The following is a 16,797-nucleotide window of genomic DNA, read 5'->3' on the forward strand; positions in this document are numbered from 1 at the left end:
ACCAAATGCCCTCCCTAGAAGCCTGAGCACAGTGTATTTGGCCGTGAGGACCTCCCCGTGCGCCGTAGGATTCGGATCCACGTTTCGCGAGTGCGTGGATAGGGTGCATGCAGGGACTCTGGGCAAGGGAGGCAAGCCATGTGGGAAGTGGGTCAGTATAGTATGCTCAATTGGGGATGAATCCGACGCTGGAAGGGTGAGTGGCCAAGGGGACGAGGAGAAGCAGAGTGCCTGCGCCCTAGGTGTCACACACAGCGCCCCCGCACACTGAGCCACTCGTGCGCGCGCACACAGACACAGGCGCGCACACACGGAGGCACAGGCATGGACACGAAGTTGTGTTGGGCAGTCTCTGGCCCGTGATGCCCACAGTCAGTACATGTGGCCCATTTGGGGGCCCTTCTACATTTGCTCACATGGAAATGGCCTCCTGCAAGCAGGAGGGTTGCTTTGCCGCGTCTTTGGGTGCAGGCCTTCTTCTGCAACCCAGTAATCCTGAAGCAATATCAAGTCACCCTTCTTTCTGGCCGCTGAGACCCAAGGCGTGGATGGGCGAGAGAGTTGGAATGAGGGAAAGAGAGAGGGCAAGAGCCATGGGAAACGCAAAAGGACCGTTCCAGTGACAGAAGGAGCCCGTTTCTAGGCCGCGCTGGTCCTGTGAACTCAAGGCGACCAGAACGGGGGCTCCAGTCCCCTCCAGCCACAGGCCTTCCCTTTGGCTGTAGCTTCACTCTCAGATATCCCATATCCCGGGATAACCTCTCCTGCCCGCCGTGTTTGTCCCCGTGGCTTTTACGAGGGCTCCCTGTGATGCAGTGGGAACCAAATTCTGCAGGGGGAAGTGTGATTGGACTTGAGAAGGAGCCCAGCAGGCAGAGATCGCCAGGACAGCCGTGGATGCCAAGACAGGAGCCGGGCGTCCTGACGAACGCTTGGCTCCGGGTGCGAGGCCGAAATGGCACGGCGCGCGTGAGCCGGGGGCTTCGCAGGGTTGCTCCCAGGGTGGTCTCGCTGATGGGACGGCGGGCGTCCGGCGCGCCCAGCTCCCCGAGGCGCGAGGGGCGTGGCCAGCGGCGACTTCCTTTCTCGGCGTCCACGTGACCGGAGGTTAGGCAGGCGCCCCCTGGGACGCCGCTTGGCGGGACAACGACCCCCGAGGCGGACACCGCAAGGTGGTGCGCTCGGCAGGGGTGGGGGTGCTGAGGCTCGGCAGTCCCGGGGCTTGCGGCAGCTGCTTCCTCACACCACGGGGCTGAGGGCCAGCGCCCGGAAGGGAGTGAGGCTGCGTTGGGAGACAGCCGGGCTCCTGAGACCGCCTGTGTGGTCTCGCTGCGGCTCGGGGGCCTTCGGGAGCTAGGGACCCTCAGGCCACCCGGCGCAGCAGGGGCCCTTGACTCGGGCCGGTGGCGGTTGGGCGTCCCAGGACGCTATTATGTTCAGTTTGGTGCAGGAAGCTGATGACGCCCAGGAGGTAAGGGCAGAGGCGGTCCTGAGAGTGGAGGTGGTGCCGGCGATGTCGGACGTCACGGAGGTGGTGGCGTTTGTGAGTGGGGACGAGAGGTTGGCGGCAGGCCAGGAACTTTGTCCGCACCCTGACTTGGGGAGAGAGGAGGGGGTGCTGGCTGAGGAGCAGATCGTGCGGGACGACCAGAGTGCCCTGCAGCAGTGGGCAGAGGGTGTGGAGCCCCGGGAAGGGGAGGAGGGGGACCTGCAGGGTGAGTTGGTGGCACCGGAGCAGGACGTGGTGCAGTGGGCGGGCGTCGTGCAGGCGGTGAGGACGGTGGCAGGGTATGACTTGTTTCTGGCCGTGGATGAGCTCTTCCCAGATCTGGAGGTGGGGAGGCACGAGGAGGTGATGAGCGAAGAGCTGTTGGTGGAGGAAGAGGATCATGAGTTTGTGCAAGGGCCAGACGAGGAGGAAGAGTGGCAGGAGGAGGAGGAGGAAGAGTGGCAGGAGGAGGAGGAGGAAGAGTGGCAGGAGGAGGAGGACGAGGAGGAGGAGCAGCAGCAACTGGAGGAGGAGGAGGAGGAGGACGAGGAGGAGGACGATATGGAGGAGTTGGAGGACGAGGAGGAGGAGCAGCAACTGGAGGAGGAGGAGGAGGACGTGGAGGAGGACGATATGGAGGAGGTTGAGGATGAGACCGAGCAGGGGGAGGAGGAGGCGGAGGAGGAGGCCGAGGAGGGGTTGATTGAGCAGGAAATCAGTGGCCTGGAGCAGTATGTCCTGGAGGGCAAGGACATCTTGCAGCCAGTGGAGGTGGTGGGTGAGGCTGAGCAAGAGTTAGAGGGAGAAGCAGAAGCAAAAGCTCCAGCAGAGGAGCCAGGGGAGCAGGAGCAGGCAGAGTCAGGGCAGGGTGGGAAGTGCACCTGGTCCCCACTGGAGGTGCTCCGGGCCCTTCAGTTAGAGATGGAGCCGGTGAACTTGGAAGCCAGCAGGGCCTTCTGTCGGCTCAAGCGCAAGACATGGCAGAGGCGCCGTCCCTATTTAGAACTGAGGAGCACCACCATTCAGCGCATCCCCGGATTCTGGGCCAAAGCTGTATCCTTGATGGTAGACGCGGGGGACCACAGTGTGCCCGCCCCAGTGAAGGAGAGAGCCACCAGCGGGGAGAGGTAGTTCAGCAAGGAAATAGACACACGGCAGTCAGTGTCGCGGCAGTGACCACAGTCTGATGCAAAAGCTCGGAGACGCCCTTTGAACACGCAGCTCCCACCGAAACCCTTCCTGGGGGTCCAGGGCCGCAGCCGCAGGTCAGAATCAAGCCCAGAAGAACGGCCAGAGTTGTCTGCAGGCGGCTCTCGGGCCCGCAGGTCCTTCTCAGAGTCTTGCCACGGCCGAGGCCGTCTCTGGGTCCGAGTCCTGAGACATTGTCAGGAATGTGTGATGTGCAGAAATAGAGATGTCCTGTGGAGCCCTGAGCGGGCAAGGATGCAGGGCAGATCAAAGTGTGTCAGGAAGCGGAGTCAGCCAGAGTGGGGGCAGACACGTGCGGGCCTCAAGAGCCTTTGTGCTCCTCTGGCCTGCTTCGGGCGGGGATGGACGTGGGGGCCTTGCCAGAGGATAGAGGGATCGGGCCAAGCCAGGTGCTTGTGTAGATGCGCTGCATGTGCTAGTTGTTTGTCGTCCAGCTTGCAGCGTGCAGGCTCCTTGACCCACAGCAGTTTGCGAACCACCCGGAATTGTCAGCCATGATGAGTGACCAAGACGAAGCCATGCTCAGCCACATGACCAATTTGAAGGTGAGCCTGCACAGACCAGGGCTAGGGAGGTAGGGGGCTTGGGAAAGTGACCTATCCCTGCTGGCAGGGAGGCGGTGGGTGTCTCCTACAGGAGACGTCTTCCCCCGCGCCCCTTCCCCCACCCACCCTTGTTCTATACAGGTGGAGGACGTGAGGCAGGCCAGCGAGGGCTGCAAGATGATGCTGTTCTTTCGCAGCAACCCCTACTTCCGCAACAGTGTGATCGTGAAGGAGTATGTCGTCAGCATCACAGGTGAGTGGAGGCTCCCCGCACGGGCGGCAGCAGGAGGCGGTTAGAAGTTGACAGGCAGTGCGCCCCTGTCCCCATGCTCCTCGTGCTGCAGGATACCGGGCGTCCCATTCCACTGCCATTCATTGGCACCGGCATTATGAAAGACAGGCCTACAGACGCAGGCACCAGAACAGCAGCCTTAACTTCTTCAACTGGTTCTCTGACCACAACCTGGCCGGATCTGGCCGGATCGCTGAGGTAAGGACTCGGTGCCTAATGCCGTAAGAGAGCTTGGTGTGTTCCCCAGCGTCTGGGCTTTGTAACCAGATGCCTGCCCTGTCGTGCCGAGACGTGACTCCCCCGATAGATCATCAGTGAGGACGTGTGGCCCAACCCCCTGAAGTACTATGTGAGGAGGTCGGCACCAGGAGACGGCACGTACAGGAGCACAGGTGAGGGGACGCGCGCTGGGCACAACGCGCGCAGGGCACACGCCAGGTAACTGGGATGTTGTTGTGTCACATGGACACCCTGTGGCTGGGAAGACTACAGCCCCGGAGGCCCGGTCGTGCGGGCATCGTGATGATCCAGGAAGTCCGGAGCACTGCAGTGCCAACTCTGTTCCGGCCGGGGAGGCTGAGCGAGGGTGTGGGAGTGTGCCTGTCCACCACCACTCAGAATCAAAGCAGGTGCATTGTCCCGCTCCTCCGAACCCGCTCTCCTGGCCACCAGCCCCAACCTCGGCCTGCCCCACCCTTCCTTAACGGGACTGTCCCACCGTGCTCTTCCTACAACCCTTCGCACAATTGCCGGGAGATATTCTTCTTGCGAAGCCTGAGGCTTCTCTGCCACCGCGTCCCTCTGTTGGTCCTCAGAGCCGTCATGTATGTCCTCAGGTGTCTCCTTCTTCCTACGCGGGGCATCCTGAGAGCGCTGTCCGTGACAGAGGGCTTGTGGTGGGACTTGTTGAACACGGGGCTGGGGGAAACTGAGGAGAAGCGATCCCAGTGGTACAGTGACCCACTTGGCGGGGGAGGCCGTCGAGCCATTGTTCAGTACTCTGGCAGTGCTCAGAGGAGGCGATACGTACGAGGTTTGCGTGTTCAGGGCACCTCCCAAAGTGTGAGATACCTAGGAGGGACCGTCACTCGATTTCCAAACCCAGGTAGTGCACGGAAGGAGCTTTTGCAGATACAAATGTGTTTTCAATCAAACACCATTTTCCTGCACGTGAAACAGGTGCAGAAACAGCCTCCGGGAAGGCATTGACACCTAGAGCCACGCGGAGCGGGGAATGAAAGGGATGGAAAAAGCAAGCTCATCAACTGTGTTTGTCCGTGTGTATTTGTTCCTTGGGCAAGATAAATGAAGAGCATCAAGCTGTGTGTGTCTGTGTGCTGTCCGTGGCTTGGTTTGGGCCTCTCCGTTGCCTGCCTGGGAATGTCCAGTCCCTCTGCGGCCTGGGCTTGCACAGTTGCGGAAGTGTGTTTAAGTGTTTCTAGGGTTGGGTGGGTGAGTGGGTGGCGGCGTGAGAGGGCAGAATTCTTCCCTGGTGGCGCAGGCTGGGGAGGAGGAAGAACTGGGAGAAAGTCCACTGCATAGGGTCTTCCCGTTTTCCCGAGGAAGATAAGGTACTTCAAAGAAAAGGCTTTTGGAGCAAGGGCCTCAAGATCCAGTGCTGGGACCTACGGGAAGATAGATTAGCTAGCACCCTCCCTGTGGGCAGTCGGGGCTCACACCTTGACGGCAGGCAACCAGGTGGGAGGCTTCACAGTTCCGCTCACAGTGGAACCAAATGCCCTCCCTAGAAGCCTGAGCACAGTGTATTTGGCCGTGAGGACCTCCCCGTGCGCCGTAGGATTCGGATCCACGTTTCGCGAGTGCGTGGATAGGGTGCATGCAGGGACTCTGGGCAAGGGAGGCAAGCCATGTGGGAAGTGGGTCAGTATAGTATGCTCAATTGGGGATGAATCCGACGCTGGAAGGGTGAGTGGCCAAGGGGACGAGGAGAAGCAGAGTGCCTGCGCCCTAGGTGTCACACACAGCGCCCCCGCACACTGAGCCACTCGTGCGCGCGCACACAGACACAGGCGCGCACACACGGAGGCACAGGCATGGACACGAAGTTGTGTTGGGCAGTCTCTGGCCCGTGATGCCCACAGTCAGTACATGTGGCCCATTTGGGGGCCCTTCTACATTTGCTCACATGGAAATGGCCTCCTGCAAGCAGGAGGGTTGCTTTGCCGCGTCTTTGGGTGCAGGCCTTCTTCTGCAACCCAGTAATCCTGAAGCAATATCAAGTCACCCTTCTTTCTGGCCGCTGAGACCCAAGGCGTGGATGGGCGAGAGAGTTGGAATGAGGGAAAGAGAGAGGGCAAGAGCCATGGGAAACGCAAAAGGACCGTTCCAGTGACAGAAGGAGCCCGTTTCTAGGCCGCGCTGGTCCTGTGAACTCAAGGCGACCAGAACGGGGGCTCCAGTCCCCTCCAGCCACAGGCCTTCCCTTTGGCTGTAGCTTCACTCTCAGATATCCCATATCCCGGGATAACCTCTCCTGCCCGCCGTGTTTGTCCCCGTGGCTTTTACGAGGGCTCCCTGTGATGCAGTGGGAACCAAATTCTGCAGGGGGAAGTGTGATTGGACTTGAGAAGGAGCCCAGCAGGCAGAGATCGCCAGGACAGCCGTGGATGCCAAGACAGGAGCCGGGCGTCCTGACGAACGCTTGGCTCCGGGTGCGAGGCCGAAATGGCACGGCGCGCGTGAGCCGGGGGCTTCGCAGGGTTGCTCCCAGGGTGGTCTCGCTGATGGGACGGCGGGCGTCCGGCGCGCCCAGCTCCCCGAGGCGCGAGGGGCGTGGCCAGCGGCGACTTCCTTTCTCGGCGTCCACGTGACCGGAGGTTAGGCAGGCGCCCCCTGGGACGCCGCTTGGCGGGACAACGACCCCCGAGGCGGACACGGCAAGGTGGTGCGCTCGGCAGGGGTGGGGGTGCTGAGGCTCGGCAGTCCCGGGGCTTGCGGCAGCTGCTTCCTCACACCACGGGGCTGAGGGCCAGCGCCCGGAAGGGAGTGAGGCTGCGTTGGGAGACAGCCGGGCTCCTGAGACCGCCTGTGTGGTCTCGCTGCGGCTCGGGGGCCTTCGGGAGCTAGGGACCCTCAGGCCACCCGGCGCAGCAGGGGCCCTTGACTCGGGCCGGTGGCGGTTGGGCGTCCCAGGACGCTATTATGTTCAGTTTGGTGCAGGAAGCTGATGACGCCCAGGAGGTAAGGGCAGAGGCGGTCCTGAGAGTGGAGGTGGTGCCGGCGATGTCGGACGTCACGGAGGTGGTGGCGTTTGTGAGTGGGGACGAGAGGTTGGCGGCAGGCCAGGAACTTTGTCCGCACCCTGACTTGGGGAGAGAGGAGGGGGTGCTGGCTGAGGAGCAGATCGTGCGGGACGACCAGAGTGCCCTGCAGCAGTGGGCAGAGGGTGTGGAGCCCCGGGAAGGGGAGGAGGGGGACCTGCAGGGTGAGTTGGTGGCACCGGAGCAGGACGTGGTGCAGTGGGCGGGCGTCGTGCAGGCGGTGAGGACGGTGGCAGGGTATGACTTGTTTCTGGCCGTGGATGAGCTCTTCCCAGATCTGGAGGTGGGGAGGCACGAGGAGGTGATGAGCGAAGAGCTGTTGGTGGAGGAAGAGGATCATGAGTTTGTGCAAGGGCCAGACGAGGAGGAAGAGTGGCAGGAGGAGGAGGAGGAAGAGTGGCAGGAGGAGGAGGAGGAAGAGTGGCAGGAGGAGGAGGACGAGGAGGAGGAGCAGCAGCAACTGGAGGAGGAGGAGGAGGAGGACGAGGAGGAGGACGATATGGAGGAGTTGGAGGACGAGGAGGAGGAGCAGCAACTGGAGGAGGAGGAGGAGGACGTGGAGGAGGACGATATGGAGGAGGTTGAGGATGAGACCGAGCAGGGGGAGGAGGAGGCGGAGGAGGAGGCCGAGGAGGGGTTGATTGAGCAGGAAATCAGTGGCCTGGAGCAGTATGTCCTGGAGGGCAAGGACATCTTGCAGCCAGTGGAGGTGGTGGGTGAGGCTGAGCAAGAGTTAGAGGGAGAAGCAGAAGCAAAAGCTCCAGCAGAGGAGCCAGGGGAGCAGGAGCAGGCAGAGTCAGGGCAGGGTGGCAAGTGCACCTGGTCCCCACTGGAGGTGCTCCGGGCCCTTCAGTTAGAGATGGAGCCGGTGAACTTGGAAGCCAGCAGGGCCTTCTGTCGGCTCAAGCGCAAGACATGGCAGAGGCGCCGTCCCTATTTAGAACTGAGGAGCACCACCATTCAGCGCATCCCCGGATTCTGGGCCAAAGCTGTATCCTTGATGGTAGACGCGGGGGACCACAGTGTGCCCGCCCCAGTGAAGGAGAGAGCCACCAGCGGGGAGAGGTAGTTCAGCAAGGAAATAGACACACGGCAGTCAGTGTCGCGCAGGGACCACAGTCTGATGCAAAAGCTCGGAGACGCCCTTTGAACACGCAGCTCCCACCGAAACCCTTCCTGGGGGTCCAGGGCCGCAGCCGCAGGTCAGAATCAAGCCCAGAAGAACGGCCAGAGTTGTCTGCAGGCGGCTCTCGTGCCCGCAGGTCCTTCTCAGAGTCTTGCCACGGCCGAGGCCGTCTCTGGGTCCGAGTCCTGAGACATTGTCAGGAATGTGTGATGTGCAGAAATAGAGATGTCCTGTGGAGCCCTGAGCGGGCAAGGATGCAGGGCAGATCAAAGTGTGTCAGGAAGCGGAGTCAGCCAGAGTGGGGGCAGACACGTGCGGGCCTCAAGAGCCTTTGTGCTCCTCTGGCCTGCTTCGGGCGCGGATGGACGTGGGGGCCTTGCCAGAGGATAGAGGGATCGGGCCAAGCCAGGTGCTTGTGTAGATGCGCTGCATGTGCTAGTTGTTTGTCGTCCAGCTTGCAGCGTGCAGGCTCCTTGACCCACAGCAGTTTGCGAACCACCCGGAATTGTCAGCCATGATGAGTGACCAAGACGAAGCCATGCTCAGCCACATGACCAATTTGAAGGTGAGCCTGCACAGACCAGGGCTAGGGAGGTAGGGGGCTTGGGAAAGTGACCTATCCCTGCTGGCAGGGAGGCGGTGGGTGTCTCCTACAGGAGACGTCTTCCCCCGCGCCCCTTCCCCCACCCACCCTTGTTCTATACAGGTGGAGGACGTGAGGCAGGCCAGCGAGGGCTGCAAGATGATGCTGTTCTTTCGCAGCAACCCCTACTTCCGCAACAGTGTGATCGTGAAGGAGTATGTCATCAGCATCACAGGTGAGTGGAGGCTCCCCGCACGGGCGGCAGCAGGAGGCGGTTAGAAGTTGACAGGCAGTGCGCCCCTGTCCCCATGCTCCTCGTGCTGCAGGATACCGGGCGTCCCATTCCACTGCCATTCATTGGCACCGGCATTATGAAAGACAGGCCTACAGACGCAGGCACCAGAACAGCAGCCTTAACTTCTTCAACTGGTTCTCTGACCACAACCTGGCCGGATCTGGCCGGATCGCTGAGGTAAGGACTCGGTGCCTAATGCCGTAAGAGAGCTTGGTGTGTTCCCCAGCGTCTGGGCTTTGTAACCAGATGCCTGCCCTGTCGTGCCGAGACGTGACTCCCCCGATAGATCATCAGTGAGGACGTGTGGCCCAACCCCCTGAAGTACTATGTGAGGAGGTCGGCACCAGGAGACGGCACGTACAGGAGCACAGGTGAGGGGACGCGCGCTGGGCACAACGCGCGCAGGGCACACGCCAGGTAACTGGGATGTTGTTGTGTCACATGGACACCCTGTGGCTGGGAAGACTACAGCCCCGGAGGCCCGGTCGTGCGGGCATCGGGATGATCCAGGAAGTCCGGAGCACTGCAGTGCCAACTCTGTTCCGGCCGGGGAGGCTGAGCGAGGGTGTGGGAGTGTGCCTGTCCACCACCACTCAGAATCAAAGCAGGTGCATTGTCCCGCTCCTCCGAACCCGCTCTCCTGGCCACCAACCCCAACCTCGGCCTGCCCCACCCTTCCTTAACGGGACTGTCCCACCGTGTTCTTCCTACATCCCTTCGCACAATTGCCGGGAGATATTCTTCTTGCGAAGCCTGAGGCTTCTCTGCCACCGCGTCCCTCCGTTGGTCCTCAGAGCCGTCATGTATGTCCTCAGGTGTCTCCTTCTTCCTACGCGGGGCATCCTGAGAGCGCTGTCCGTGACAGAGGGCTTGTGGTGGGACTTGTTGAACACGGGGCTGGGGGAAACTGAGGAGAAGCGATCCCAGTGGTACAGTGACCCACTTGGCGGGGGAGGCCGTCGAGCCATTGTTCAGTACTCTGGCAGTGCTCAGAGGAGGCGATACGTACGAGGTTTGCATGTTCAGGGCACCTCCCAAAGTGTGAGATACCTAGGAGGGACCGTCACTCGATTTCCAAACCCAGGTAGTGCACGGAAGGAGCTTTTGCAGATACAAATGTGTTTTCAATCAAACACCATTTTCCTGCACGTGAAACAGGTGCAGAAACAGCCTCCGGGAAGGCATTGACACCTAGAGCCACGCGGAGCGGGGAATGAAAGGGATGGAAAAAGCAAGCTCATCAACTGTGTTTGTCCGTGTGTATTTGTTCCTTGGGCAAGATAAATGAAGAGCATCAAGCTGTGTGTGTCTGTGTGCTGTCCGTGGCTTGGTTTGGGCCTCTCCGTTGCCTGCCTGGGAATGTCCAGTCCCTCTGCGGCCTGGGCTTGCACAGTTGCGGAAGTGTGTTTAAGTGTTTCTAGGGGTGGGTGGGTGAGTGGGTGGCGGCGTGAGAGGGCAGAATTCTTCCCTGGTGGCGCAGGCTGGGGAGGAGGAAGAACTGGGAGAAAGTCCACTGCATAGGGTCTTCCCGTTTTCCCGAGGAAGATAAGGTACTTCAAAGAAAAGGCTTTTGGAGCAAGGGCCTCAAGGTCCAGTGCTGGGACCTACGGGAAGATAGATTAGCTAGCACCCTCCCTGTGGGCAGTCGGGGCTCACACCTTGACGGCAGGCAACCAGGTGGGAGGCTTCACAGTTCCGCTCACAGAGGAACCAAATGCCCTCCCTAGAAGCCTGAGCACAGTGTATTTGGCCGTGAGGACCTCCCCGTGCGCCGTAGGATTCGGATCCACGTTTCGCGAGTGGGTGGATAGGGTGCATGCAGGGACTCTGGGCAAGGGAGGCAAGCCATGTGGGAAGTGGGTCAGTATAGTATGCTCAATTGGGGATGAATCCGACGCTGGAAGGGTGAGTGGCCAAGGGGACGAGGAGAAGCAGAGTGCCTGCGCCCTAGGTGTCACACACAGCGCCCCCGCACACTGAGCCACTCGTGCGCGCGCACACAGACACAGGCGCGCACACACGGAGGCACAGGCATGGACACGAAGTTGTGTTGGGCAGTCTCTGGCCCGTGATGCCCACAGTCAGTACATGTGGCCCATTTGGGGGCCCTTCTACATTTGCTCACATGGAAATGGCCTCCTGCAAGCAGGAGGGTTGCTTTGCCGCGTCTTTGTGTGCAGGCCTTCTTCTGCAACCCAGTAATCCTGAAGCAATATCAAGTCACCCTTCTTTCTGGCCGCTGAGACCCAAGGCGTGGATGGGCGAGAGAGTGGGAATGAGGGAAAGAGAGAGGGCAAGAGCCATGGGAAACGCAAAAGGACCGTTCCAGTGACAGAAGGAGCCCGTTTCTAGGCCGCGCTGGTCCTGTGAACTCAAGTCGACCAGAACGGGGGCTCCAGTCCCCTCCAGCCACAGGCCTTCCCTTTGGCTGTAGCTTCAATCTCAGATATCCCATATCCCGGGATAACCTCTCCTGCCCGCCGTGTTTGTCCCCGTGGCTTTTACGAGGGCTCCCTGTGATGCAGTGGGAACCAAATTCTGCAGGGGGAAGTGTGATTGGACTTGAGAAGGAGCCCAGCAGGCAGAGATCGCCAGGACAGCCGTGGATGCCAAGACAGGAGCCGGGCGTCCTGACGAACGCTTGGCTCCGGGTGCGAGGCCGAAATGGCACGGCGCGCGTGAGCCGGGGGCTTCGCAGGGTTGCTCCCAGGGTGGTCTCGCTGATGGGACCGCGGGCGTCCGGCGCGCCCAGCCCCCCGAGGCGCGAGGGGCGTGTCCAGCGGCGACTTCCTTTCTCGGCGTCCACGTGACCGGAGGTTAGGCAGGCGCCCCCTGGGACGCCGCTTGGCGGGACAACGACCCCCGAGGCGGACACGGCAAGGTGGTGCGCTCGGCAGGGGTGGGGGTGCTGAGGCTCGGCAGTCCCGGGGCTTGCGGCAGCTGCTTCCTCACACCACGGGGCTGAGGGCCAGCGCCCGGAAGGGAGTGAGGCTGCGTTGGGAGACAGCCGGGCTCCTGAGACCGCCTGTGTGGTCTCGCTGCGGCTCGGGGGCCTTCGGGAGCTAGGGACCCTCAGGCCACCTGGCGCAGCAGGGGCCCTTGACTCGGGCCGGTGGCGGTTGGGCGTCCCAGGACGCTATTATGTTCAGTTTGGTGCAGGAAGCTGATGACGCCCAGGAGGTAAGGGCAGAGGCGGTCCTGAGAGTGGAGGTGGTCCCGGCCATGGCGGACGTCACGCAGGTGGTGGCGTTTGTGAGTGGGGACGAGAGGTTGGCGGCAGGCCAGGAACTTTGTCCGCACCCTGACTTGGGGAGAGAGGAGGGGGTGCTGGCTGAGGAGCAGATCGTGCGGGACGACCAGAGTGCCCTGCAGCAGTGGGCAGAGGGTGTGGAGCCCCGGGAAGGGGAGGAGGGGGACCTGCAGGGTGAGTTGGTGGCACCGGAGCAGGACGTGGTGCAGTGGGCGGGCGTCGTGCAGGCGGTGAGGACGGTGGCAGGGTATGACTTGTTTCTGGCCGTGGATGAGCTCTTCCCAGATCTGGAGGTGGGGAGGCACGAGGAGGTGATGAGCGAAGAGCTGTTGGTGGAGGAAGAGGATCATGAGTTTGTGCAAGGGCCAGACGAGGAGGAAGAGTGGCAGGAGGAGGAGGAGGAAGAGTGGCAGGAGGAGGAGGAGGAAGAGTGGCAGGAGGAGGAGGACGAGGAGGAGGAGCAGCAGCAACTGGAGGAGGAGGAGGAGGAGGACGAGGAGGAGGACGATATGGAGGAGTTGGAGGACGAGGAGGAGGAGCAGCAACTGGAGGAGGAGGAGGAGGACGTGGAGGAGGACGATATGGAGGAGGTTGAGGATGAGACCGAGCAGGGGGAGGAGGAGGCGGAGGAGGAGGCCGAGGAGGGGTTGATTGAGCAGGAAATCAGTGGCCTGGAGCAGTATGTCCTGGAGGGCAAGGACATCTTGCAGCCAGTGGAGGTGGTGGGTGAGGCTGAGCAAGAGTTAGAGGGAGAAGCAGAAGCAAAAGCTCCAGCAGAGGAGCCAGGGGAGCAGGAGCAGGCAGAGTCAGGGCAGGGTGGGAAGTGCACCTGGTCCCCACTGGAGGTGCTCCGGGCCCTTCAGTTAGAGATGGAGCCGGTGAACTTGGAAGCCAGCAGGGCCTTCTGTCGGCTCAAGCGCAAGACATGGCAGAGGCGCCGTCCCTATTTAGAACTGAGGAGCACCACCATTCAGCGCATCCCCGGATTCTGGGCCAAAGCTGTATCCTTGATGGTAGACGCGGGGGACCACAGTGTGCCCGCCCCAGTGAAGGAGAGAGCCACCAGCGGGGAGAGGTAGTTCAGCAAGGAAATAGACACACGGCAGTCAGTGTCGCGGCAGTGACCACAGTCTGATGCAAAAGCTCGGAGACGCCCTTTGAACACGCAGCTCCCACCGAAACCCTTCCTGGGGGTCCAGGGCCGCAGCCGCAGGTCAGAATCAAGCGCAGAAGAACGGCCAGAGTTGTCTGCAGGCGGCTCTCGGGCCCGCAGGTCCTTCTCAGAGTCTTGCCACGGCCGAGGCCGTCTCTGGGTCCGAGTCCTGAGACATTGTCAGGAATGTGTGATGTGCAGAAATAGAGATGTCCTGTGGAGCCCTGAGCGGGCAAGGATGCAGGGCAGATCAAAGTGTGTCAGGAAGCGGAGTCAGCCAGAGTGGGGGCAGACACGTGCGGGCCTCAAGAGCCTTTGTGCTCCTCTGGCCTGCTTCGGGCGCGGATGGACGTGGGGGCCTTGCCAGAGGATAGAGGGATCGGGCCAAGCCAGGTGCTTGTGTAGATGCGCTGCATGTGCTAGTTGTTTGTCGTCCAGCTTGCAGCGTGCAGGCTCCTTGACCCACAGCAGTTTGCGAACCACCCGGAATTGTCAGCCATGATGAGTGACCAAGACGAAGCCATGCTCAGCCACATGACCAATTTGAAGGTGAGCCTGCACAGACCAGGGCTAGGGAGGTAGGGGGCTTGGGAAAGTGACCTATCCCTGCTGGCAGGGAGGCGGTGGGTGTCTCCTACAGGAGACGTCTTCCCCCGCGCCCCTTCCCCCACCCACCCTTGTTCTATACAGGTGGAGGACGTGAGGCAGGCCAGCGAGGGCTGCAAGATGATGCTGTTCTTTCGCAGCAACCCCTACTTCCGCAACAGTGTGATCGTGAAGGAGTATGTCGTCAGCATCACAGGTGAGTGGAGGCTCCCCGCACGGGCGGCAGCAGGAGGCGGTTAGAAGTTGACAGGCAGTGCGCCCCTGTCCCCATGCTCCTCGTGCTGCGGGATACCGGGCGTCCCATTCCACTGCCATTCATTGGCACCGGCATTATGAAAGACAGGCCTACAGACGCAGGCACCAGAACAGCAGCCTTAACTTCTTCAACTGGTTCTCTGACCACAACCTGGCCGGATCTGGCCGGATCGCTGAGGTAAGGACTCGGTGCCTAATGCCGTAAGAGAGCTTGGTGTGTTCCCCAGCGTCTGGGCTTTGTAACCAGATGCCTGCCCTGTCGTGCCGAGACGTGACTCCCCCGATAGATCATCAGTGAGGACGTGTGGCCCAACCCCCTGAAGTACTATGTGAGGAGGTCGGCACCAGGAGACGGCACGTACAGGAGCACAGGTGAGGGGACGCGCGCTGGGCACAACGCGCGCAGGGCACACGCCAGGTAACTGGGATGTTGTTGTGTCACATGGACACCCTGTGGCTGGGAAGACTACAGCCCCGGAGGCCCGGTCGTGCGGGCATCGGGATGATCCAGGAAGTCCGGAGCACTGCAGTGCCAACTCTGTTCCGGCCGGGGAGGCTGAGCGAGGGTGTGGGAGTGTGCCTGTCCACCACCACTCAGAATCAAAGCAGGTGCATTGTCCCGCTCCTCCGAACCCGCTCTCCTGGCCACCAGCCCCAACCTCGGCCTGCCCCACCCTTCCTTAACGGGACTGTCCCACCGTGCTCTTCCTACAACCCTTCGCACAATTGCCGGGAGATATTCTTCTTGCGAAGCCTGAGGCTTCTCTGCCACCGCGTCCCTCTGTTGGTCCTCAGAGCCGTCATGTATGTCCTCAGGTGTCTCCTTCTTCCTACGCGGGGCATCCTGAGAGCGCTGTCCGTGACAGAGGGCTTGTGGTGGGACTTGTTGAACACGGGGCTGGGGGAAACTGAGGAGAAGCGATCCCAGTGGTACAGTGACCCACTTGGCGGGGGAGGCCGTCGAGCCATTGTTCAGTACTCTGGCAGTGCTCAGAGGAGGCGATACGTACGAGGTTTGCGTGTTCAGGGCACCTCCCAAAGTGTGAGATACCTAGGAGGGACCGTCACTCGATTTCCAAACCCAGGTAGTGCACGGAAGGAGCTTTTGCAGATACAAATGTGTTTTCAATCAAACACCATTTTCCTGCACGTGAAACAGGTGCAGAAACAGCCTCCGGGAAGGCATTGACACCTAGAGCCACGCGGAGCGGGGAATGAAAGGGATGGAAAAAGCAAGCTCATCAACTGTGTTTGTCCGTGTGTATTTGTTCCTTGGGCAAGATAAATGAAGAGCATCAAGCTGTGTGTGTCTGTGTGCTGTCCGTGGCTTGGTTTGGGCCTCTCCGTTGCCTGCCTGGGAATGTCCAGTCCCTCTGCGGCCTGGGCTTGCACAGTTGCGGAAGTGTGTTTAAGTGTTTCTAGGGTTGGGTGGGTGAGTGGGTGGCGGCGTGAGAGGGCAGAATTCTTCCCTGGTGGCGCAGGCTGGGGAGGAGGAAGAACTGGGAGAAAGTCCACTGCATAGGGTCTTCCCGTTTTCCCGAGGAAGATAAGGTACTTCAAAGAAAAGGCTTTTGGAGCAAGGGCCTCAAGGTCCAGTGCTGGGACCTACGGGAAGATAGATTAGCTAGCACCCTCCCTGTGGGCAGTCGGGGCTCACACCTTGACGGCAGGCAACCAGGTGGGAGGCTTCACAGTTCCGCTCACAGTGGAACCAAATGCCCTCCCTAGAAGCCTGAGCACAGTGTATTTGGCCGTGAGGACCTCCCCGTGCGCCGTAGGATTCGGATCCACGTTTCGCGAGTGCGTGGATAGGGTGCATGCAGGGACTCTGGGCAAGGGAGGCAAGCCATGTGGGAAGTGGGTCAGTATAGTATGCTCAATTGGGGATGAATCCGACGCTGGAAGGGTGAGTGGCCAAGGGGACGAGGAGAAGCAGAGTGCCTGCGCCCTAGGTGTCACACACAGCGCCCCCGCACACTGAGCCACTCGTGCGCGCGCACACAGACACAGGCGCGCACACACGGAGGCACAGGCATGGACACGAAGTTGTGTTGGGCAGTCTCTGGCCCGTGATGCCCACAGTCAGTACATGTGGCCCATTTGGGGGCCCTTCTACATTTGCTCACATGGAAATGGCCTCCTGCAAGCAGGAGGGTTGCTTTGCCGCGTCTTTGGGTGCAGGCCTTCTTCTGCAACCCAGTAATCCTGAAGCAATATCAAGTCACCCTTCTTTCTGGCCGCTGAGACCCAAGGCGTGGATGGGCGAGAGAGTTGGAATGAGGGAAAGAGAGAGGGCAAGAGCCATGGGAAACGCAAAAGGACCGTTCCAGTGACAGAAGGAGCCCGTTTCTAGGCCGCGCTGGTCCTGTGAACTCAAGGCGACCAGAACGGGGGCTCCAGTCCCCTCCAGCCACAGGCCTTCCCTTTGGCTGTAGCTTCACTCTCAGATATCCCATATCCCGGGATAACCTCTCCTGCCCGCCGTGTTTGTCCCCGTGGCTTTTACGAGGGCTCCCTGTGATGCAGTGGGAACCAAATTCTGCAGGGGGAAGTGTGATTGGACTTGAGAAGGAGCCCAGCAGGCAGAGATCGCCAGGACAGCCGTGGATGCCAAGACAGGAGCCGGGCGTCCTGACGAACGCTTGGCTCCGGGTGCGAGGCCGAAATGGCACGGCGCGCGTGAGCCGGGGGCTTCGCAGGGTTGCTCCCAGGG

The sequence above is a fragment of the Miniopterus schreibersii genome (genome assembly GCF_964146895.1).
Source record: "Miniopterus schreibersii genome assembly, chromosome: Y".
Taxonomy (NCBI): Eukaryota; Metazoa; Chordata; class Mammalia; order Chiroptera; family Miniopteridae; genus Miniopterus; species Miniopterus schreibersii.